Consider the following 25,344-nt stretch of genomic DNA (forward strand, 5'->3'; position numbering starts at 1 on the left):
TGGGGAAATGACTTAAGAATAGTGTTTAAGGAAGATAATCCATGTAAGGATGGGGAGACCTTGGTCAAATGAGGCCTTTATCACAGCAGTGAGATCAGGATCCAACCTAAGTAGGAAGGTGGAAACGGCCGTAGACCCCTCGGCGGGAGGGCCCACAGACACACCCCAGAATCTGCGGTGCGACAGGCCTCATTCCCACTCATTTTCCTGCCCCTCCCTGTGGATTTCTTGCCCTTACTGCACCTTTGCACCCCGACTCCAGAACTGACAGTGCACACCAGCTGTGCTCCAGGAGCCCGGGCTGGGTGCTGCATCTGAGGGGGCTGTGAGTGGAGGGGTGGACTGGCGAGGGAAGAAGCAGGAAGAGCACAGACGGGGCCTCCTGCCCATGCCACTCCACACTCTGCTGCCCGCGCAGTGAGTTTATCTGTTTCTCCCCCGAGTTTCCGGCCCTGTCATCCTCCACCAGGGGTCAGAAGGACGTGGTGTGCCTTCACTGGCAGCTGTGGGTCCCTGCCCTCGGGTCAGGGGTCAGGCAGTAGGCTTTCACTCCACCATGATGCGATGCATTGTCTTGGTACCTACCCGAAATCCTTTTTGGAGTTAATATATAATTAAAATTTTTTAAAGTAATCATTTAGTAGGAAGCACAGTGAAAAATCAAACTAATACAGTTACCAGAGAATGGACTTTGAGGTCAGTACATCACGACTGTGGATGATGGTCGTCAGATAAGCACTGCCTGGAATGATTAAGCAGAGTCCCAGGTGGGTGGATCTTTTACAATTAACCACTTTCTGCATACTGAGGGATTGAAATTAGATCGAACATAACATTTCACTGAGTGTCCTTAGCCTGTGAATGGCAGTAAACCATATTCATGGGAAGAATTGTCAAGGGAATTCTGTACTTCTTTGTATTTTCTGAGTTAAAAAAAAAAAAAAAAGATACCAGCCTTTTTTTACATGAAGAAAGGAGACAGTTTGCCAGATAGTATTAATACTTATATTTTTAGGGTTTTTTTTTTAATTTAAAAGTCAGTTTAATATTTTCCAGTGAAAAATGGGATATACATTCTTTGTAGAAAATTTACTAAAAAGTAAAAAGAAGGAGAAAATTGTCCAAGATTTTACCATCATTACCACAATTAGTGTTAACTTTTTGGTTAAAAAGTCAGTCTTTTTTTCTGTGTATGTACATGTTTGCATTGATGTAATTAGACTAAATTTACAATTTCATATACTTAAACCTTAGCATAACAAACTTATTTATCCTTGACCATTAGAAACTCTTAGTAAATGTTATTTGTAGTGATTGCATAATATTTCACTGTACTGATGTTCTGTGTTATTCAACCAAGTATAGGGCTTTAGGTTTTATGATTCAGTTAAGCTCAGAGTAGCTGTAGAATAGGGGTCCATGGGCTTTTTCTGTGAAGGGCCAGATAGTTAATAGTTTAGGCTTGGGAGTCCGAGGATCCCAGCTGTGTTGTCATAGCATGAAAGAGCCACAGAAAGTATGTAAACAAATGAGCATGACTGTGTTCCAATAAAATTATTTACAAAAACAGGCAATGGGCCACATTTGGCCTGGGAACCATAGTTTGCCATCCCCTGCTTTCGAGAATGGAGCCAGGCTTTTACCTGCAAATGACTGCTGCACTTACCTGTTGGTCAGTGAACCTGAACAATAAATAACCTACGAAAAACCTTTGCTCAGGAAGGTTCCTGTATAACTAACAGGATGGTTTTAACAAAACTGCAGTCATGTAAGGCACAGTTGCTAAAGAAAGTTATATACCTTGTAAACAGAATACAGCCTTACTTTATATGTACAAAATATGTGTACATATATTTGATGGCGAGTATGCTTATAAATCTTATTTGATGATGAAGTAGTTATTGGAAGACATCATTCTCTGATTTTTGTTTCATTTTTGCCTCAATCTTAATCTTATTTTCAGAAACTGATAATTTTAGTAATTCTGAAGTGAGCAATTACATTACTCTCCCTGTAAGTGATTTCCTTACTCACCCAAAATATGTTTTTTTTCTTAGGCTGTTTTCTACTCACTAGACTGAGTGGCAGAATACCATCTTAAATTTATTATGGATAGATTTGTGTGCTACTAAAATTATAACTCAGTGGTACTTAATTTGCTGTGGGACTTGTTGTAAAATAGATTGATGCCCATTGCACTGTGTGTCATGCAGTTGTATTGTCTGTTAATGAAAATGGCAGACATCATTTTGGATTGAATAGAGGTCAAGAAACATGTTTCCTTCCTTTCAATTAAATTGAGTAATCTCAGGGAGTTTAAATGTTAATGGCATAGTATTACTGAAAATTTGCCAGCACGGAAAGCCTTGTCTTCATCTTTGCCCAGAGAGAGAGGCAGCTGCACAGACATCCCGCCCTGCAGCTGCACTGTGAGACCCTGCATCGTCCATGCGGCTGGGCCCCGCGCTGTGTCCTGCTTGTCTCACTGCAGACGCTTGCTTTGCGTTTTGTGACACTTCTGGCATTTGCTTTGTGTTTTGTCTTGAAGACTCAACCAAGAATCAGTCAGAATTACTTTTGGAAACATAAATTCTTGCTGGTGTTTGATACTGGGGTTAACCATTTATTCTCTGTACAGTTTTCTAAAATACAACTTCTCTGCTAGAGAGCAAACTTTCTGCCTACACATTTAATCAGTGCTTTCTGTTTTGTGATCTTTTTCAGTTTCTTGTAAAAACTGAATTAAAATGAAGTATCTTATGTTTGAAGGCAGGCGATCTAGACACATTAGTGAATGAAATTGTCTTACCAGTTTACTTTGTAGTAATGTCACACTTTGCGTCATAAACCTTGGTGGTAGTAAACTTAACTTGGTATTTATTTAAACGGTTTTCTTATCTGGAGGCCCTCACAATGTGGCCATAACTGTTATCTGGTCCTGCTCCGTAAACCCCAGGACAGTTTCAGGGTAATTTCCAGTCTTTCAGGTTATGTAATTTGTCATGTGCCCACTCTGAGGAAACTATTTTTTCTCCCTGAACTAGACGATGTACTCTCAGTGTTCCTGTCTCTGACATACACTCAATTAAGATGAATATCATAATGTATTGTAATAGAGCTCCTTTAAAAAAAGGTTGAAATGCAGAAACCTGATTTATGCTGCTAAGAAATGAACTGAACCAGACAGAATGGCACAGGCTGCTGACTCCCTCCCCTGAGCCCAGTCCTCGGGCTGCCACAGGGGAGTAAGATTGATGGGTCCTACAGTGAGTCCACTCAACGAGTCAGAAACGGTGTGGAGCCCTTGGGGATAGTTGAGACTGTTGGGGTGGGGAGTGGAACAGGTGAGGACCAGGAGGTGAAGCTGAGGGCTGAGGGTGAGCCCTCTGGTGTGCACATTACTCTTTCCATCATTGCCCTGGACAGTGCAGCTTGCCTTGCTGTATCTGGGGCTTGGAAGGAAGGAAGGGAGGGAGGAAGGAAGGAAGGAAGGAGGGAAGGAGGGAAGGAGGGAAGGAGGGAAAGAAGGAAAGAAACAAGGTGTACCACCTCTCCTTTGTAGAAAAAGCTACACCTGTAAAAATCAGAAGCACTACACCACAGAAAAATATTTCAGAGTGAGGATAAACATACCCAAAGTGGTAAGAGAGAATATTGGAAATAGGAAGAAAAAATAAGAAAGATTAGTTGGAGTTATGGATCATGAAAAATACAATTGACGAAGTAAAGAATTTAGGAGGTGGATTGAAAGGCAGCATTATGGGTATAACCAAAGGGCAAATTAGAGAGCTGGAAGGCTGGGTTGATTAATTCCCACCAAAGAGGTAGAGATGGAAAGAATGAGAGACCAGAAAGATAGAATTAAAGTTTGAATATCTGAGATATTGATCATGAAAAATAAGTCTAGGTTTAGGCCTCACTATGTTAGAGGTAACCACCAAAAGAATGAAAATAGAATATTTTATGTTCACAGGAGGAGAGAGGATTTCTTCTCTCCAAAAGAAGGTAGAAAAAGAAACAAAAGCATGGTAAATAGAATATGTGAAATAAGATGGCTGAAACAAGTTTTGAAATGGAAGTGATTATCTAATTGTTAGTGAGTTGAATTCACCTCTCAAAGGACAGTGATTCTCATGTTGGATAAAAATCATCATGATATAGCATGTATCACAGGATACATGTTTAAAACAAAATATTTGAAAGGTTGAAAATCAAATGATGAAAGAGGAGAAATATGGAAACCGAAAGAAAGCTGGAGTGACAATTTTAATATGCATCAAAGAAAAATCTGAGATTAAAAAATATTGAAAGGACAAACAAAACTTTTATTGTGGTAAAAAGAGCAGACGATCAAGAAGTTACACTGATCATGGCTCTCTATGCATCAAACAATATGGCCTTGAAATATGTAAGATGGGAACCAAAAGGACTCTGGGTAGAAACGGATACACCAGGAATATAGGTACTGAGACCAAGTACATAAAAAGTAAGAAAAATAGTTTAGATTTTAATAGCAGGACTAATTAGCTAGGTCTAATGTAGACATATAGGACCATGTACCTAACAAGCACAGAATACACATTACTTTTGAGCATAGGTGGACCATTCACAGCAAACAAACAAACAAACAAAACTGTGTGCCAGGTTCCAAAGGAAGCTTTAATAATCCCAAAGAATTGATACCATATAAACTCTATTCTCAGACCACCATACAGTAGAGTTGGAGCTCAGTTATGAAAGGGTAGCTTTTAAAATGTCTGAAAACTAAAAATCTTACTCTTAAAAAATAAAGTCCTTAAAGAGGAAATACTTTTTAAAAATTATGAAATACTCAAAGCTGAATAACAGTGAGAGCACAACTTTTCATGTCTGTGGGATGTAGCTAAAGCAGAAAACGAAGATTAAAAAATAAAAGAAAAATCAAATGTTCACCTTAAGGAGCCCAGGGAAAAATGCAGTAAACAAAAAGGAATATGAAGTAAGGCAGTCCTGAAGATGAAGGCATCCCTGAGCTGTTCATAGTGTCTCCACATCCAGAGCACCTCTGGGTAGTTTCTCCAGAATTCTCCCAGCAAGGAGGAGCAGCCCTAGGGCTCTACCACTCTTTATATAAATTCTGGACCAGCACTCTCATCCTCAGCTCCTCCTTCAAGTGAGTCCAGTACCTCAGTTTTCATTCTTTCTGAGATTTTGCATTATGAGGGTGCTTACTTCTTTTTGGCTTTTCCCCTTTGAGGTTTAAGGCTTCCATTCTCTCTCTGCTTAGTCACCACAACTTGCCCATCTCTTAACTGGTTGAAATTTTAAATTATGGTAATAAAAGTAGCTCGATCTTGTTGAGCATTATGCTGTGCCATTACATGAATTAACCCATTCAGCCCCTGCAGGAAGCCTGTGTGGCATGGCCTGCCTTCAGCCCTGCTTTCAGGAGGAGGGGATTGAGGCTGCATGGTTGTGACTGGTAGAGCCAGGATTCAGACCCTGTCCTGACCCCGGCACTGACACTTGAGACTGTCTGTGTGATGACTGGCTTCTCCCATTTGCTGTATTTTCTCCCTGGTACTCTTTGTCCGTGTCTTACTCTTTTTCTTCCTCTTTGGAGGGAGTTGAGATCCATGTGCATGTTTAATCCAGCATATTTAAGTGGAGTCGTGGGCATTTACTTAACTTGGTAAAGGCCGTACAGGGCTTTTCAGCAATATGCTTAGTGGAGAAACTTGAGATGCCCTCCCTTTGACATTGGGAATAAAGCAAGCGTTCTCTCTGGTGCTACTTCAGTATTAGAAGTCCTGGTCATCAGTAAGACAAGATACAATATTTGTAATTATCTGTGTGCATTATGGATCATCTTTCATATTTCATTGATTCTAGGATGTACATTTTCACATCTGAACATATCTGAGATCCAGTACCATTTTTTGATAAATAATGTGCCTGTTTAGTTGGCAGCACTCTTTCTTGCTTAGTGTACATAGAAATGCTTAGAAAAGCCCATGTCAAGGTGTGTGCTATAACCTTTCTCATTGCACTGTTTGTGAAATAACTGACTCAGGGTTTATCACTAGGGGATCATGGGTAAAATATCATGTTTGCAAGAGGTAAAATTACTGAGCTCGGTTTACACGTACCAAAAATAATCTCAAAATTTTAATGGTGTTTATAGATTTTAATTAGAAAAGTCTAAAATTTATGGTCTAAGCTTTCTCTGTAAGACCAGAAAAAGAGAAGCACATCAAACCCGAAGTATGTAGAAGAAAGGAATAAGAAAACAGCAAAAATAAATGAAATAGAAAATGCACCAGAGAAATATACAAAACCCATGAAAATGGATGATAGTTTTTGAAAAGTTCAATAAAATTTTTAAACTCTAGCTAGAACGGTCAAGAAAAACAGAAAGAAGATATAAATCCCCTATTTCAGAAATGAGGGAGCATCACCACAGATCCAACAGACATTAAAAGGATAGTAAGGGAATCCTTTTAAGTATGAAGGACTTGGTGCCAATAAATTCTATGTCTTAGGTGAACTGGATGAATTTCGTGAAAGACACAGAATACTAAACCTGACACAAAAAGAAAAAGAAAATGTGGATAGTTTATATCTCATAAAGAAACTGAATTCCCTAGTTAAAAGCCTCACAAAGAAAACTCCAAGCCCAGATATCTTTGCTAATGAATTCTAGCAAACATTTAAGAAAGAAATAATACCAACCCTCACACAAACTCTTTCAGAAAATAGAGGAAGGGGGAACATTTCCCATCCCATTCGAAGAGGCTGACTTTATCTTAAAAATCAAAGTCAGACAAAGACTCTGCAAGGGGGAAAAAAAAAAGCTACAGGTCAAGATCTCTCATGAACACAGGTATAAAAATTCTTTGTTTTTCTTTATTTTATTTGTTTAAAACAATTTTTTTAAAATTTTTGGCCGTGCCGCACGACATGCAGGATGTTAGCTCCCCGACCAGGGGTCAAACCTGCTCCGCCTGCAGTGGAAGCTCAGAGTCTTAACCACTGAACCACCAGGGAAGTCCCAACAGGTATAAAAATTCTTAACAAAATATTAGCAAAAGAAGCCCAACAATATAGAGAGAAGATAAAGTATTATGATCAAGTAAGGCTTATCTCAGGAATGCAAGGCTTAACGTGAAAATCAATCAGTGTAATTTATTACATTAGCAGAATAAAGGGGAAAACCTATATGATTATTTTAATAGATACATAAAAAGAATTTGACAAAATTCAGCACGGTTTTATGACAAACTGATTCAGCAAACTGCAAATAGAAGAGAACATTCTCAAGCTCATAAAAGGCATCTAAGAAAAACTTACAGCTAACATTGTAGTTGAAATGGTGAAAGACACTTTCCCCAGAACACTGGAAACAAGGCAAAGATGTTCACTCTTACCATTCCTTTCAACATTGTACTGGAAGTCATAGTCAGTGCAATAAGCTAGAAAAGAATAAAATGGCATGCAGACAGGCAAAGAAGTAAAAATCTCTTTATAGACAACATGATTATCTACTTCCCCAGAACACTGGAAACAAGGCAAAGATGTTCACTCTTACCATTCCTTTCAACATTGTACTGGAAGTCATAGTCAGTGCAATAAGCTAGAAAAGAATAAAATGGCATGCAGACAGGCAAAGAAGTAAAAATCTCTTTATAGACAACATGATTATCTACGTAAAAAATCATGAGAAGTCTACAAAAAAGTCACTGGAACTAATGCATTTTAGCAAGGTTCCAAGATATAAGATCAATACCCCCAAATCAGCTGCATTTCTATAAAGTAAAAACTAATAGTTGGAAATTGAAAATTTAAAAAATATATACTATTAGCTATGGCATCAAAATTCTGGAATACTTGGGAGTGAATGTAACAAAATATATGCAAGATCTGTGCACAAAAACTATGAAACATTGCAGAGAGAAAGACCTAAATAAATGGAGAATTATACTGTGCTTATGGAGTAGAAAACTCAATATTTTAAAACTTTTATTCTACCCAAGTTGATCTATAGATGCAGTGCAATATCCCAGTCAAAATTACACCTTTTTTTTTTTTAGAAATTGATGTTGAAATGCAAAGAGTCTAGCCAAAACAATTTTGAAAAACAGGCGTGTGGTTCATTTCAAGATTTAATGTATACATATAGCTGATTCACTTTGTTATACAGCAGCAACTAACACCACAATATAAAGCAATTATACTCCAATAAAGATGTTAAAAAAAAAAAAAAGAAATGTGTGTGAACAAACAACTCATGAAACGGGAACTTGAAGTGGCTATTAAAATTTTGGAAAAAAAAAGATTTAATGTAAAGCTACAGTAATCAAGACTGTGGTATTGGTATAAGGATAGCCATGTAGATTAATGGAACAGAGTATGGAGTATGGAGCAGAATTAGACCCCCACATATATGATCAATTGATTTTGGAGAGAGGTACCAGATGATTCAGTGGAGAAGGGACTGTCTTTTCAACAAATGGTGCTGGAACAACTGGCTATCCGTTCGGGAAAAACAAAATAAAATCAAAACCCCAGCCCTTATTTGACACTAAGCAGAAAAATTAATTTCTGATCTTCTATATATAAAAGACAAAACTATAAAACTTATAGATGAAAACATAGGAGAAAATGTTCATGATTTCTTACATGTAACACAAATAGCACAAATCTTTAAAAATTGATATATTGAGGTTCATCAAAATAAAAACATCTGTTCTTTGATAGACACCGTTAAGAAAATAAAAAGACAAGCCACAAAGTAGTTGAAAAGATTTACAATACGTATCTGAGAATGTATAAAGAACTGTATCTAGAATATATAAAGAACTGTAAAAACTCAATCATAAGAAGACAACCCAAATTTTAAATAAATGGCCAAATGATCGGAACAGACGCTTGACAAAAAGAGAGAGGAAGAACCGACAGACCCACGAAAGGTGCTCGTGTGTTGGCCAGAATGTGGAGTAACTGGAACGCTCGTACATTGCTGTGGGGATGAAAATAGTACAGCCACTTTAGAAAACAGTTTAGCCATTTTTAATAACTTTAAATATACACATAGCATACAACTCACCTATTCTCCTGTGTATTTACCCAGGAGGAATGAAAACATGTGTCCACCCTAAAATGTGCAATGTATGGTCATAGCTGTGTTCATGGTGTCCAAAACCTGGAAACAATCCAGAGAGATGTTCATCCATGGGTGAATGGACCAAATTTTGGGACATACACTTAGTCTGTTACTGCTTACCAATAAAAAGGAACAAGCTATCGATATAACATGAATGAGTCACTGTGTGAAAAAGATAAGCACAAAAGAGTACGTAGTTTATCGTTTTGTGAAGTTTCAGAATGAACTACAACGAGAGAAAGCAGATCTGGGCTTGCTGGAGCCAGATACAGGGATGAGACTGACAGCGCTTCTGGGGGGTGGAAATGTCCTGTGTGGGAATTGTGGTGGTTGGTTGCACAGACATAACACATTTGTCAAATACTTCAAATTATAATCTGAAATGGGTGCATTTTACTGTATGCAAATTGTACCTCATTAAAGTTGATTTAAATGTTTTAAAATGTATAATGGGTGAAAAAATAATACTTTTTTGTAAATTAAACGCAAAAAATGTAGTATAAACAAGTTTGCAGATATACTTGAAATACGGAAGGGCATACATTAAATAGATGTGAGTGCCTATGGGGTATTGAGACAGGTTGAGGATGTAGGGAAGAAAATGGCAAAACAAAAGAGAAGGCTCACACACGATGATGATGTGTTCCACTGACTCGGGACTGTGAACGGCTTTCTGGACACCTAACATCTTAGAAGGTCACATACATGAAACGGACTAGACAGACCACCCTTTGCAAGATACCAGGATTTTAAAATCATGTCTCCTTTTATTTCTTTTAAATATCAGATGTCAGTGTTAAAGTGTTGTCCCAGGCTCAATGTAATCAATAATGGTAAAAAGCTAAGAAATATAATGTTTACAGAGTTACTGTCTAAATATTGACCAATTTGACCAAATTTTAGGCACATAGGGCCTTTTGAAAATCATCTTATTTCCATGAGAAAAAGTATTAAGTGAATTTTTTTTTTTAAGGGCAGGTTACCTTTTTATTATTGTTCACGTTTGGGCTTATTTATCTTCTAGTAATTTGCTGTTGGCTCACATTCTCCCTTCTCCTCCAGTGTTTACCTAACAAGAGTACGTGGAATGTATTATCTCAAACGGATCTCACTAGGCAGTTCAGTGAGTCCAAGAGTCTTTTGTGAGAGTTTGAACGAATCAGTATGTAATGTGTGTGGAAGACTCGAGGGGAGCAAGCGTGAACAGAATATTCTTTTAACATAACAGGAGTGTTCAGAAGAGAATAAAGATTATATGCAGTTCAACTCACAGTGGAACTCTTACAGCCACCGAGTTATTACTATAGTTACAGGAAGTCAACATTGGGTGAAATGATGCTTATAAAATAATGTTCTGCCCCTGCCGGCCGGCCCCCCTCCCTCCCGGTCCTCCTCATGATCGTTGGCCAATGGAAGCAAAGTCGTTTGTCCTCTGCTGCTTTGATACCATCATCACTATGTTCCAAATTAGTTTTAATCCCTGTTTGGAATCATACATGCAGAGCAACTGATTATATCACTTTTTATAAAACAATTACCTGTTAACTATTTGTTTGCTTATTTGTATCTTCTCCTTAAATTTGTGGGCATTTTAACGGTACTTTGACTTCTTATTTGATTTGTGTGCCTAAGGATGCAAAATCAGTAACAGTAAATCACATTGCTTCAGAGACTGTTAATGTATACAGCTGCATACTTGACAGCACACTTTCATGACCCTTATGGACATAAAAAAAGCAATCCTCTGATTGGTGCTGAACTAGGCGGCGTATTGCATGAACCAATTTCATTCTCTTTTTACTTTTGCTGAGATGGAATTGATGGTCCCTCTTAAATAACATCACGTTTTGAAAACCAGAACAGTGTGACCATGTAAAACCCATGCAGATGGTAGCATAGTGACCCATCAGCGTCTAAAAGAGTGTAAATTAAGCCACGAGATGTCAGCCTCTTCTTTTTTTTTGCTTCTTTATTTTACACACTTTATTCTGAGCGTTTAAACTGGAAGCAGAGGCCATGTTAAGGCACTGAGACTGGGCGTTAAACCTCCTTCTAGTGTTAACTATTGTCACCATAGTCATCAGAACAGCTTGTTTGCTTATCCTGAGATTGAATGGACTTGTGAAATAACTTCTTTTGAATATGTGTTCTGTTCAGTCAGCCTTATTATAAGTACTAAAATTATAAAGATCTGTGAGACAAAGTCTGCTAAAGAGACACTTTTTATCCATGCTGCTCTTGGGGTTGGAGAAGAGGATGAGGAGATTCCTCTGCTCGCCGTGGAGGCAGCCAGAATCTTGCTGGGGGGGTCATTGGTCCTGACCTCCTGTGACAAGTAAAGTCTGGCTCAAGTGAGGAGGAAGAGACGCTCGAGCAGACAGTCACCACCAGGCCATGTCTGGGCGATGGCAGAGCGTCCGGTGTGGCAGGGGCCCTGAGGACTGAGGGTGGGCAGGTGACCATGAAGTGGGAAGAGGGTTGAGCCGTGGATGTGCAGCTTGAAGGTGGGCTATTCCGTAGGACCTTGTTCCAGGGGTATGGTGCTGGGTCTGGGGTCCCGTCTCCAGAGCCAGTGAGACGGGTCGATCTCTCCCCTCCAGGAGTGTGACGGCTGATTCGGGAGATGTGTATGTGGATTAGTAACAGAGTGATTTGGGTGCGGCTGGAAACGGGCACACGGAGATGCAGACCCACACCCGACAGGGCAGCTTCCCCGGGTGGGCGAGACCTGGAGGCGGCCATAGCAGTGGCCCTCTGGTGGGCGTGGGTGAGCTCAGGACACCTGGGCGCTCCCAGCTGGCCTCTCCCCAGCCCCACCCACCGCCCCAGTGGAGGGCAGCAGGATTTGTGGATGTGACTCATAAACTCGTTTCAGGGCCTTCTGATAACCCCTCTTACTAAGAACAAAAACAAAGACCGAGGTAAACAAATGGGACTGGAATGGAGAGGTGGCTTTCCAGGTGGAGGAGATCTGAGGGCCTGGAGGGAAGGAAGAGGCGGGAGCTGGACTCTGTCGGGTGGGGTGGGGCGGGCGGGTTCTTTGCTGTCTGGTGGAGGGTCTGTGGTTGTTGTCACTTTGTTTTGAGCACGGCACGTGGGGCTTGAGCAGGTGCGTGAGATGAGAGGAAAGCTTGTCCCAGGGGAGTTGTTTCACTGGTGTCCATCACCATGGTTTGGATGCAGTTGAGGTTACTCATAGAGAATGTAAGCTGAGAGGAGGGCCAAGAACATAGCACCAGGTTCTGCAAGTCCTGATGTAGGAAGGAAGTTGGCCAGAGGGAGTGATCGGAGGGGCAGAGCGGAGAGGGCAGCCAGACCCCCACATCCTTCTGAGGACCCTTCAGGGTTGAGGATTGGGAGAGGCCTTGAAGTTGACAGTTAGGAAGTCCTCGGTCACCTCGGGCAGTTCTAGAGCCACTGGAGTGGCAGCCAGAAGGCACGGGGCTACCCTGAGAAAGGGGAGGCAACACAGGCATAAACTATGTTAAGGAAGTGAGGGGTAAAGGGGCAGAGGATCAGTTGCTCTTTTGAGGGGAAAATGGACAACTTAAGGAAAGAGGTTGTTGGCTTTAAGTTAGTTGCTTTTTTAGTGTTCTTGTTTTTAATAGGCAAACATTTGTAGACTGGAAGGTAGGTATCTTTTAGAGAGGAAGCAATTGAGGCGGGCTGAGGCTGCCCCCTTCCTAGCAGTGGGGTTCATCTGCTTCTTGAAGCCGTGAGGGCAGGTTTGGAAGAATCTCAATGGAGGGTAACATCCCAAGGTCACTGACCTGACACCTAAACCAGAGCCCAGGAGTACAAGCAGGTAAAGTCAGCAAGCATGACTCAGTGAACATCCTCGTGTTGTGATTTCCAAGCTTCCTGCCTGGCTTGGGAGTCCAAGGACAGATTGTGTATCAGACATTGTAAGGAACACAATTTACATTTAAAAGATAATTGGAAAATCAACCTGAATTCGCTCATTTGCTGCCAGAATACCAGGAATTGGCTTAGTTTCTCAGCAGTGCTCCTCCTCACCCCCACCCGCTGGGAACTGTTTTTCTGGTGGATTCAATACCGTGAGAGCACGGAGAAGCCAATGGAATGTCTGGGCTTCCTTCCCTGCACCCGACCTGGCGTTGCCAGGCTCTGGTCTGCAGAGGAAACTTGCTTTGGCCTGGTGCCTCTGCTTGTTCCCCGCACGGTCCTCAGACCAGCAATGTTATCATCGTGTCCACCTGCCTCTAAGTTAATGGGCACAGACTCACGGTTCATAAAGCAGCTGGAATATGTGGTACTTATCAGGGTACTTAATTGACAAATGTCTTACAAGAATTAAAATCATGTCGGTGCTATTAATGTTCAGAAACGTATTTGGGTGTTTTCTTTTCCTTGAGTATAAGTGGAGACATGAGTGCAGAAAAGCATGTAGGGAGAGCTTAGGTGTTAGAAGGGACAGGAGAGGATGGGGGTGGGGGGTACAAAGTCAGTCCAACCTTAAATATGAGACCTAAAAAGTAGGAGATTTAAATCCTGAGGAAGACAACTGCATAGACTGCAGCCCGAGACTAGACTTGGGCGGCTGGCATGCCAGCCGTGGTCCAGGCAGGAAGGAGAGACTTGGCTATAGTATTCCTGCAAGGCTGTTGGCCTTTGTTAATGAGCACAGGTTGGACCAAACCTGGACCTGAGATGTGCACACTTCTCATTTGTTTGCTGTTTAAGCTACTTCTCTGTTGCCTCTATTTTACCTGTTAGACAGGGATGTGCAGGCACTTCTGTCAGTTCTCTCCTGAGCCAGTGGCTGGACCACTCACCCTGCCTGGTGGCTCCCACTCCACCTGTGGCCTCCCCCCCCCCCCCCGCCCCACAGCTGAGGGAGTCTCTCTTTATAGGCTTTCATCTTACTACCTGCCTGGTGGCTCCCCCTCCCCCCGTGGCCTCCCCCCCCCCCCCCCGCCCCACAGCTGAGGGAGTCTCTCTTTATAGGCTTTCATCTTACTACTTGTTCCCTCTTTTCTTCCTGCTTTCACTGCTTGAGTTTGAGACGATGCATTGAATTGTCTAGAGGAGCACAGTGGTACGTCATTTTTGAGTTTGGGTCCGGTGGCCTTAGTCCCCGTGGGAATGTTGTGGCACGTGGCTGCAGAGGTACGCTCTCACGCTTGGCCACATAACTGGCTGGGTAGTTTCAGAACCTTCTGAACCTCAGCTCTCTCCCCTGAAGTAGGAATATAATAGCAAACGAAGAAGCTGTCTGGACACAGAAGCTACTTCATAAATGACATTGTCCCTGTCTTAATCTTCCTGGAGTCCCTGGAGATGCTGCCGGGCGGACCAGCAGATGGAGGAGTCATGGTTCGGCTCTCAGCTTCCGCCCTAAAACACCAAACCCGTCGCCTCATTTCCATGTCGTGTTCTTCTTCCCTGGAGTCATTTAGGAGTTCAACCTGGAAACTGAGTCAGAGAATGCGAATTTTTTAACAGGAGGAACCTCCCACGTTTAAAACACCTGGGGCTTATTACAGAGACTCCTTCTTGTGGCTGTTTTTAAGCATGGGTTTTGCCGTGCTATTGGCAGGCAGGAGGTGAGCTGCAGCTGAGAAGCGCCTGTTCTCTCCGGGGTTGGAGTGCGGCCTCACGCGCGATCGGAGCCTGGTGACCGAGTCTGAACCGACCAGGCGTGCACAACGCTGAATTCACTGCTGACTGAATTTCTAAGCCAGCCTCCGGCTCTCAGGAGTCTCCTTGCAGGGAGAAGTCTACTGGTTACATAGGAAAGAAGAGAAATGAACGTCTGCGTTATTCCAGTAAAGTGTCTGTAACTTGCTGGAGGGGTTTGTTTGTATCTTTTGATCACGGAAGGAGCGTGACACTGCACAGCTCATCTTGGTCTCCCATCCTGCTTAAAATTCCTTCCAGCCGATTTCTTCTCTCACTTGTATCTGGAGAAGAATCAGGGCTTGGCTTGGGGCCACCAGACGTGCCGGGACTTCAGAGTTATGCAGTGACATCAGCTTCAGTCCCCTGTAACAGGGACTGACTGATTCTAAAATGATCCACACAGGTCGCTGTGTAGCTCACGAGCACTGCTGCTCTCAGCGTATCATGGGCTTCTGTTTTTAAGTAGGGTCAGCTCTTTTGAAGTTGTCACTTGAATGGTAAGTGGTATGGAATTTGGTGCTGCAGCGCCTGCCCTCCTCATTCACTGGGGCAGGGGTGGCCTCGGTTCGCCTGTATTTCCTCCATCCTTGTGCACATGGGCATGAATTGACCCCCAGAGTGAACTTTTAGATGTAGAGGAAAGATTGGGGGTCAAGGACATAGCTTCTTAATACAGGAAGGGCACATCAGGCAGCAAGAAAACTATAATAAGAATAAATACGGTGGAAGATTGTAATTTAAGTGGTGTTTGGCTCTTTAGTTTAAAAGAATCACTTAATTTTTACATAAATTGAACTTTCTGGGTCTGCCACAAGGCCATCCTATATCCTAGACAAGGACAGATGAGGGCCCAGCTGCTGTGTGTGAGAGTAAACAGGTGTGTTTATTGGGAAACACTCCCTTCAGCCATTTGGCCCTGTTTTCCCTTTATACTAGAGAACCTCGGTTCCCAGGGGACAGCGGCCTCCGCCACCACCTCTCAACCATTCCTCAGCACTGCCAGCACATGAAGACGCCTACTAAATCAGAACTGTGCAGCAGGGCTCACAGGGGGATTCCCTGGGTGAGAGGATTGGGGTTCTGTGTGTCCCGTGTGAAATTCTTGTTTCTGTGGTCGCCTCTTCCTGACCGCTGGCTCCCTCCAGGCAGGTTTGTATGTGTTCACTCCTCAGCTTTGTCAGTAGGCAGCGTAAACACAGTCCTTGTTTTCAGTTTATCAGGTAAAATTACACCTTAAGATTTGAATCAGACTGAGGAGGCTGGAGCATGTGAGGTTGTCCTGGACAAGCTGGATTCTAACTTCTTTATCAGGTGAATTCCATGGAAACAGGGTCCAGAAAGTTTGGAAGAACTCCATGGAAGCTTGTTGTGTGTTCTGCGTCTCTCCTGTGGTTGGGGGTCGTGAGTGTCACCTCTGTGGAAGAGAGCTGCACTTTTAGGAGAGAGTGTTGGTTTTCTGCTTTTGCAGATCAGTGCAGGGGCTTGGCTGTCAGGACCGACTCTTAATGACCACAGAGATGAGCTGAGCTGGGAGGGGCTGGGAGAAACAAACTGCTCAAGTTTTGAGAAATTAGATCTTTCCCTGGAATGTTTTCCTGACGTTGACTCATCAACGTAGGAACATCTGCTTTGACCTCTCTTTCTCTCTCTGTTTACTTTTCATTGCAAGACAGTTTTCAGCCATTCTAACAAAACAGTCAAGAGAATAATAAAACAAACCCCCTTGTACTCATAACCCAAATCTTACATTTGTTACCTGCTCTATCATTTTCTTCTTATAGTATTTTTAGTAAATTACAGAAATTATGATATTTACCCTCCAATAATTAAATATGCATTTTCTAAAAGACATTTTCCTTATGACAATTGTTTTGACCTTTTAACCTGTTCTGAACCAAAATGACAGCACCCTTGCAGAGTTAGCACTGTTCCCTTGAAAGTTTTCTGCTTTCACTGGGCAGGTACTTAAGGGACCCCTGGGATGTCTTCCAGGCTCTGGCCCTGGGAACAAGACAGACGGGATCGGCTCATTCCGACCATCATTCAGATGCTTGCCTCTGAAGCATCCAGGGCAGCTGAGACAGCTGGCTCCTGAACCTCATTTGTGTCTTGTCCTGGTTACTGGTCTAGAAGCTCCTGAGGAGAGTGAGCCATTCTGTACATTTAAAAGTGGTAGCTATTTAAAGATTGTAAATTACAAAAGTCTCTTTTTCTACTTTTGTTTTTTTCTAATAATACACATGGCATACTTTTTAATTTAGTTACAAATACCAGATGATTGGCACACTGTTTCATGTGGGGTTTTTTGTTTGTTTCTTTGTTTGTTTTTGCAACCTGCTACATTAAATGTCACGGAATTTGCTTGTCTTATTTTAATAGTGTATTGCCACTTTGAGCTGTTTCCCAAAATTTCTTTAAAAGCCTGACATCTCTGGCAATGCGCTTCATGTTGAGAAGGACTTGGTTAAAATAGTCTGATCTGTGAAGCTTCCGTGGCATCTCCATCCGTGGAGACCCCAGTGTCGGCCCATAAGAAGGACTCGGCCACACTCAGTACGGCCTCTGCTCAAAACGCAGCTACCCGAGGACTCCGGAAAGTGAGTGGCACCTTGGGGACTGAAATCAAACAGTGAATAACACTCATGGTGGGGATCAGTTCTGCGTGTCTTTTCCTGCCCCGCGTCTCCCACCTCTGACCCAGGGGCAGGCTAGACCTGCACGGGGGGTGCTGAGAGCAAGACCGCTGGGGAAGCCCCTCTCTCTCACTGGAGGGGAGGGTCACCTGCATGTGGGAGAGAGTGGAGGGCAGACCCCCTCCACAAAGTACCAACCTGGAGCTCAGTTCCGGGGAGCTCTCCGAATCTCTTTGCTCAAGATTCTTTTTAGAGCTCAGTCTCCAGCCCCCTTCCCTCCTGAGGTCAGAGGCTGGAGGTCAGCATGGGGCTGAAAGTTCCCTGCTGTTATCCAGTGTTGGTCTTTCTGGTGACCAGCCCCCACCCTGAGTCACCTCATCAGCATAAACTCAGGTGTGGTTACAAGGGGCTCCAGAAAGGAGACAGCATATGCTTTGTATCCTCAATGAAATTACAGAAAAATGGTCTCTGAAAAAAAAAATGAATAAATATTGAGATTGACAAAACAGTACATCAAGATGAAAAGAGAACTAGCAAAGAGAAAGTTTAAGAAATCAAATTTAATTCTGAAGTTTGTGACCTTAAAATTGGTCAGGAGTACAGGAAACAGAAAGCAGTAAAAACTAATGAGAAGCAAGAAAAATAAAACAATGAAGATTCAACATATAGATGATTATCCTTGAAATATGGAATAAAACAAATGGTAATAAAATAGTATGTAAACATAGGCCATATTTCAACAAGTATTGATATAAGCTTTCTCATTCTCTTCATAAAGTTACCATGACTGAGGTACCAAGCCTGACAAATGCAGTGTGTATACACACACACAGACACATACACATACACACAAACACACAGAGGCACACACATATGCGTACACAGACACGCACTGCAGATGAGTTCAAAATGAAATATTAGCACTTAGAATCCTGCCGTATAGTAAGAGAAGAATAAACTTCGGCCAAGTGAGATTCATTCCAGGACTGTTTTGATGACTTTCTATTAGGCTGCCTATTAATATAATTCATCATCTTAATAGGTAAGAGAAGAATAGTTATTTGGTAAAATTAAAAATGAATTTTAATAAAACCTTATAATAAAAATAGAAGAATACTTGCTTTACATAAGAGAAACCTTCTAAACTGGCAGCTATTATCATGCATTAATGCTAAGTGACTACAAATCAATACCATAAAAGTACAGGCTACCTCTGGGGAGGGGACGGGAGCAGACACCATGGCAGGGACACATGGGGCCTTTTAGATTTTGTAATGTGCTATTTCTTAATCTGTGTGGTGCTTATATTTACTTTATTGTTCCTTAAACTCACATCTGTATCTTATATACTCTTCATATATGGTATACTTCACAATAATTTCCTTTAAATTGTTACCCTTTTTATATATTAAAAATAGCCAGTAAGGAAATGTTGGGAAGGAAAGTAAATCTGATTCACAGTAGCAGCAGTAACAATGACAAAACATAAACAAGGGGCTTCCCTGGTGGCACAGTGGTTAAGAATCTTCCTGCCAATGTAGGAGACATGGGTTCGAACCCTGATCTGGGAAGATCCCACATGCCGCGGAGCAACGAAGCCCGTGCGCCACAACTACTGAGCCTGCACTCTAGAGCCCATGAGCCACAACTACTGAGCCCGTGTGCCACAACTACTGAAGCCCGCGCACCTAGAGCCCGTGCTCCACAACAAGAGAAGCCACCACAATGAGAAGCCTGTGCACCACAACAAAGAGTAGCCCCCGTTCGCCGCAACCAGAAAAAAGCCCGCGTGCAGCAACAAAGACGCAACGCAGCCAAAAAAAAAAAAAAAAAAAAACATAAACAAGCTAAGAGTGTATTGGATGTATGTATAGAAAATTCCATAAAACTTTACTGATTGATACGAAAGGATATTTGAATAAATGGAGGGATTGACCACATTATTATTACATGGTGAGAGCCAGAAGATTAAGAATATAAATTCTCCTTAAACCATAAATTTGACACATATTGATAAAGTGATTTTAAAGGTCAAGTAGGAGAATAAATGTTTGAGAATACCCATGAGAATTTTTTGAAAAAATGTGTGAAAGAAAATTTGTCCTACTTGTTATTAAAATGCATTTTGAAGGTTCAGGTGGAGTAAGAGCAGACATTTGAGGCAATGGAACAGAGTAGAGCGTTCCAGAAACAGAATCTACCGTATAAGAATTTATCATTTGGAAAACGAATGAATTACTCGATACTATATGGGGCACATGGCTAACCACTTGAATTTTTTTTAATCCTTACCTCTTACCTGAAAAAATAAACTCCGAATATACCGAGGATTTAAATGTAAAAAAGAAAATTCACAAACGTACTGGAAGAATTGTCAGGAGAATTAAAGAGCTATAAAGGAAGTGATAGATTTTATTAAACACCAATTTTAAGTTTTGTATGGCAAAGAAAACAAAAAACAAAACTTAAAATTATAAATTGAGAAAAATTGTGTAATATATAACAAAGCCACCGTTGGTTCCATTAATGTATAAAGCACTTTTAAAATCAATAAGACAAGAAGGGCATAAACAGGAAACAAGCAAAAGAAGAATACAAAGAACTGGAAAAATTATTAGCTGGCATTTAACCTCAATAATAATCAAAGAAATTCCAATGATGTGTCATTTCTCACCTATCATAGAACAGAGGGTTTGTTTTTCTTTTATGTTGATAAACCCAGTATTTTCCAGAAGTTAAAAAGTGGGTATGGGCTTCCCTGGTGGCACAGTGGTTGAGAGTCCTCCTGCCGATGCAGGGGACACGGGTTCGTGCCCTGATCCGGGAAGATCCCACATGCCGCGGAGCGGCTAGGCCAGTGAGCCATGGCCGCTGAGCCTGCGCTCCGCAATGGGAGAGGCCACAACAGTGAGAGGCCCGCGTACCGCAAAAAAAAAAAAAAAAAAAAAAAGTGGGATTATTCAGCTTTGATGAGACAGTAAATGGCACTTCCCTCTGGAGAGCCATCAGATGACTGGTCATTCAATATGCGTACCCATTCGTCAGGCAGTTCCATTGCTACGAATGCATCCCGAGGACAGCACACTTATGTTCATGAAAAAGGTAATGTTCTAAAAAAAAAAAAAAAGGTAATGTTCTAGGCATCAGCTTTTATATTGTCCATGATACACTAGGGCAAGTTACAGAACAGCATGTATAAACTACAGTCTTTTTATATAATGGAATACCAGTCGTCAACGAAACAGAATAAATTCATGATACAAACAAAAACATGGATAAACATCCGAAACATTATGCTGACTGGAAGAGGCCTTATACAAAAGTACATACTTGATGAGTCCATGTATGTGAAACTCTAGAAGAGAGGAATAAAAATCAATAGAAAAGGGCTTCCCTGGTGGCGCAGTGGTTGAGAGTCCGGCTGCCAAAAAAAAAAAAAAAAAAAAAAGGTAATGTTCTAGGCATCAGCTTTTATATTGTCCATGATACACTAGGGCAAGTTACAGAACAGCATGTATAAACTACAGTCTTTTTATATAATGGAATACCAGTCGTCAACGAAACAGAATAAATTCATGATACAAACAAAAACATGGATAAACATCCGAAACATTATGCTGACTGGAAGAGGCCTTATACAAAAGTACATACTTGATGAGTCCATGTATGTGAAACTCTAGAAGAGAGGAATAAAAATCAATAGAAAAGGGCTTCCCTGGTGGCGCAGTGGTTGAGAGTCCGCCTGCCAATGCAGGGAACACGGGTTCATGCCCCGGTCCAGGAAGATCCCACATGCCGTGGAGTGGCTGGGCCTGTGAGCCATGGCCGCTGGGCCTGCACGTCCGGAGGCTGTGCTCCGCAACGGGAGAGACCACAACAGTGAGAGGCCCGCATACCACAAAAAAAAAAAAATCAATAGAAAAATCAGAGCAGTGTTTGCCTCTGGGGGCAATGGGAGGAAGTAGGAATTGGCTGAGAAAGGGTGAGGGAAAACTCCCTGGGATGTTGGTAGTGGTCCCTGTAGGAGCTTGGGTACACGGGCATGTGCATTTGTCAGAACCCAGTGAACGAACAGTTAAGACGTGTGTACTTCATTGTATGTAATCTTACATCAAAAGACAAAAACAATAAACAGATACTGAGATCTCAGTATGTGTGCTGAAGAATTTAACGGCAAGTGTACCATATCCTCTGTCGCACCAAAAATGAGATGGGTTAATGGACAGAGAGGCAGAGATGTGATAAAGCAAATGCAATCAAATTCTGATGGTGGAACCTAGGTGGTGGGATGCAGGAACTTACTCTAAAATTCTCTCAGCTTTGTTGAATGTTGGAAAATGCTGGAAAACAAATGTTTAAAAAAAAAACACACACACAGCTGTGGTGTGTATGGCAAATTCTCTTGTGGTAAGAAAAAAAACTGAACAAAACCCAAGGGTAGATATTGGTGGTGCACGTGTGCTGGGCACAGTCTGGATGCAGAGCAGCAGTCAGCAGTGGTCAGCAGTGGAATGGGGTGGCAGGACAGACTCTACTTTTCCATTACACACATCTGTATTGTTTGGGATGTTCCAGTGACTGTGATTTCCTTTTCTCCTAGAACAAAATAAATCACCATGATTCAGTTTTCTCTAAGAGGTAAATGTGAAAATGTTAATGGTTATCTTAGGTTTGGGGGTAATTATTACTTGTAATTTTCTGTACTTTTAATTTTTTATGGTAAATATGTGGGGGGGTTTCTAATTAGAAAAAAAAATTAATGTATTTCCATTCTCAGAAACAATAGCATCCAACAGTTATATGATAGTGTACAAGGTTACACAGCTGAGGTTTTTTAACGTTAATTAATTTGTTCTGCATAAAAATCTTGAAGCCACTCACTTTCAAGAGCAACAGGAAAAAAAAGATGTGAAATATTAGAAGTTAATCTTATACCATATTCACTTGTTGACACATTTATGGATTATCAAAACTATATATTAAGGTACCCTTCTAAGTACTGGGGGCACACTGATGAACAAAATAAGAGAAGTCCTTGTACTCATTGAGCTTATCTTCTATGATGAAGACAAGCAATAACATATATAATAAGGTAGCAAGAAATGTTATTTTTAAAAAGCAGGGTATGCAGGTAGAGAATGAAGGTGCTATTTTCCTTAGGCTGGTCAGGGAAGGTAGAAGAAGTCCAAATAAAACAAAGGAGTAAACCTTCCAGTTATCTGGGGCAAGAGTGTTGCAGGCTGAGGGAACAGCAAGTGCAAAGGCCCTGAGGTGGAGCTGTACCTGGCGTGTTGAAGGAGCAGGAAGTGTGTCAGGGTGAATGGAGCTGGGTAAGCAGAGTGAGAGTGAGGAAGTGAGGTCAGATCAGTGACTGGAAGCCCAGGGTAGGGCCTTGGGAGGCTAGGCAAGCACCCTGCATTTCATCCTTCATGGCAGGAGGCCTCTGGAGGGTCAAGATGAAATGACTTATCACAGCATTTCCTCTTAAAAGGCTTGCTTTGCCTGCTGGGTAGAGAATTCCTGGGAGAGGAATAGGGAGCACAGGCAAGAGTGGAAGCAGAGACTATCCTGGAAAATGTGAGAGACACTGGGGCCTGGCCTGGGGCTGTGGCCTCAAGGGGGTGACTCTGCCCCCCAGGGACATTAGGCAGTGTCAGGAGACATGTTTGGTTGTCACAACTGGGGTGTGGTGCTGCTGGCATCCTGTGGGTCGAGGCTAGGATGCTGCCCTTACAGCAGAGAATGATCTGGCCCTAAGAGTCCTTAGTGCACAGCTGAGAAACCCTGGCCTGGAGGGTCAGCAGGCAGGCAGTAAGCAGTGGTCAGGTGCTGTGTAACTGTTCACTCGAAGTTCGGAAAGGGCAAGTCGGACAAAGAGGATTCAAAAGTGGCCAGAGCCTGTTGATGAGAGCTCTAGCACCAAGAGTAAGCACTAACCGACTGCCAGCTGTTGTGTTTATTGTCATAATTACTAATATCCAATTTTGTGGAATTGTCAAGCCATTTTTTAAAATTTATTTATTTATTTTGGGCTGTGTTGGGTCTTCGTTTCTGCGCAAGGGCTTTCTCTAGTTGTAGCAAGTGGGGGCCACTCTTCATTGCGGTGCGCGGGCCTCTCACCATCGCGGCCTCTCTTGTTGCGGAGCACAGGCTCCAGACGCGCAGGCTCAGTAGTTGTGGCTCACGGGCCTAGTTGCTCTGCGGCATGTGGGATCTTCCCAGACCAGGGCTCGAACCCGTGTCGCCTGCATTAGCAGGCAGATTCTCAACCACTGCGCCACCAGGGAAGCCCTGTCAAGCCATTTTTATTGCCTCTGATTTTGCCTGGTGTGAAGGAATAAATATTGGCTGATGTACAATTTGTGGATTGTCAGTCGCTGGTTTATCCATGCTGCTCTTAATGTATATAACCATATCATAGATATTTTAAAGTTGAATCATGGCCCTATTTTTAATTTCCTACTTAACAGAACTTTATATTTTCAGCAGATTTATCATAATGCTTATTTCCCAGTTAATAATTATTTTTATAATTTTAAAGTCTAATTCCAAAATGTGGTCAGCAATGAATCTGATTTTATTAACAATTTTTCTCTTGATTTTAGGTAGAATACTCTCCATTGTGGATGAGACACTGAGAAAGTCTGGATTCTGTTATCTTCCTCTGAGGAGTATTTAGCTCTGTTCTTGTAGATGGTTTAATTGATTGAGGTCTCTTAGCTGTAGGACTGGTCTCCTTTGATTTTGCTCCTAGCTCTGGGGTGAGGCTCTGAATCCTGGACCGTGGTTGTAACTGAGGCACCACCCCACAGGGTGTCAGTGGAAAGCCCCAGGTGTTGATAGCCCCCTAACGTGGCGCTGGCTGTCCCCATCTGCATGCATGTCTGCTAGTGAGCAAGTGTGGAAACCTCTGCTCAGTGTGTTCAGCACTTCAGCTCTGGTGTCCCCGGGGCTCCTCGGGGTCTGGGCCCACGACTGTGCGGTGCCAGGCTCAGCCCAGGATCCTAGGAGAGCTTGCTCGCAGAGTTTGACTCCTCCTTCCTACGACTTCCCCTGAGGCTCCTGGCAGCCTGGGGTTCTGATCTCCTTTCCGTTGAGCAGTGTCCCTGGTGCTGTGTGAATTGGGGAGCACGCCTGGGAAAAGCTGGTTAAGGCAGACCTTGTTATTCTTCTTTTAAGGGTCATGGCTTCCCTTTCTGCCTGTATTTGTTTGCTCTTTGGTGCTTTCAAGTGGTTGTTTTTTTGTATTTTGTCCAGAGCTTATTGTTGTTATTGACAAAAGGATTAGTCTGGCACAGACTATCATTATGGGAAGGCAGAGGTCCAATCAGTAAGTGCATTACAGAGAGAGGGATGACAGAGCAGCCCTGTTTGCATAGGCCTCAGAATTGGACTGGAAAATGCGTTTCCTGTAGACCATTTCTATCCACGGAGAGATCCTGATTCACATGGAGCCACTGTCAGAGCTGCACGTGGGCTGGTTCGGCGGTTGCTGTGATGCGCGGGAGCGGGCGGGCCGAGTTCTCCGACAGCGGAGTAAACAGAAGGATTTGTCTGGAGGGACTGACTTTGTGCCGGTGGGAGAGGGGCTCTGTCTGTGTCGGGCAAACACAGCCCTCATTTGTGTTTCTTCTGCTCCGTGAATAAAGAGCACTGGCAGGCGCAGCCACAGCCAGGAAGATAACTTCCTCTGCTGGCTGAGCGAGGCGTTGCTCCCGGAGGCCATGAGCCTGGCGGGGCTGGGTGCACAGAGTCCCCTCTTCCCCTTCCCCCATCCTCCCCCCGCTGGAGGCTGCGTGTCGGGAGCCAGTGGCCCACCAGACGCCGTCTTCACGGCCTTGTCTGTCGTCTTCCAGCCTCTGGGTCTCTCTCTGTCTCCTTGTCTTTCTCCCCCACCTCCACCCACCCACCGTACACGTCTCACTC

At 42.6% G+C, this 25,344-nt stretch overlaps 1 protein-coding gene across 4 annotated transcripts in view; it reads left to right on the plus strand.

Moving 5' to 3' along the window:
- RPTOR (regulatory associated protein of MTOR complex 1) overlaps positions 1–25,344 on the plus strand; it is a 262,877-nt gene that overhangs the window by 110,175 nt on the left and 127,358 nt on the right. The gene's annotated exons all lie outside the window — the stretch shown is intronic.

This window comes from Physeter macrocephalus, chromosome 14, assembly GCF_002837175.3.
Source record: "Physeter macrocephalus isolate SW-GA chromosome 14, ASM283717v5, whole genome shotgun sequence".
Taxonomy (NCBI): Eukaryota; Metazoa; Chordata; class Mammalia; order Artiodactyla; family Physeteridae; genus Physeter; species Physeter macrocephalus.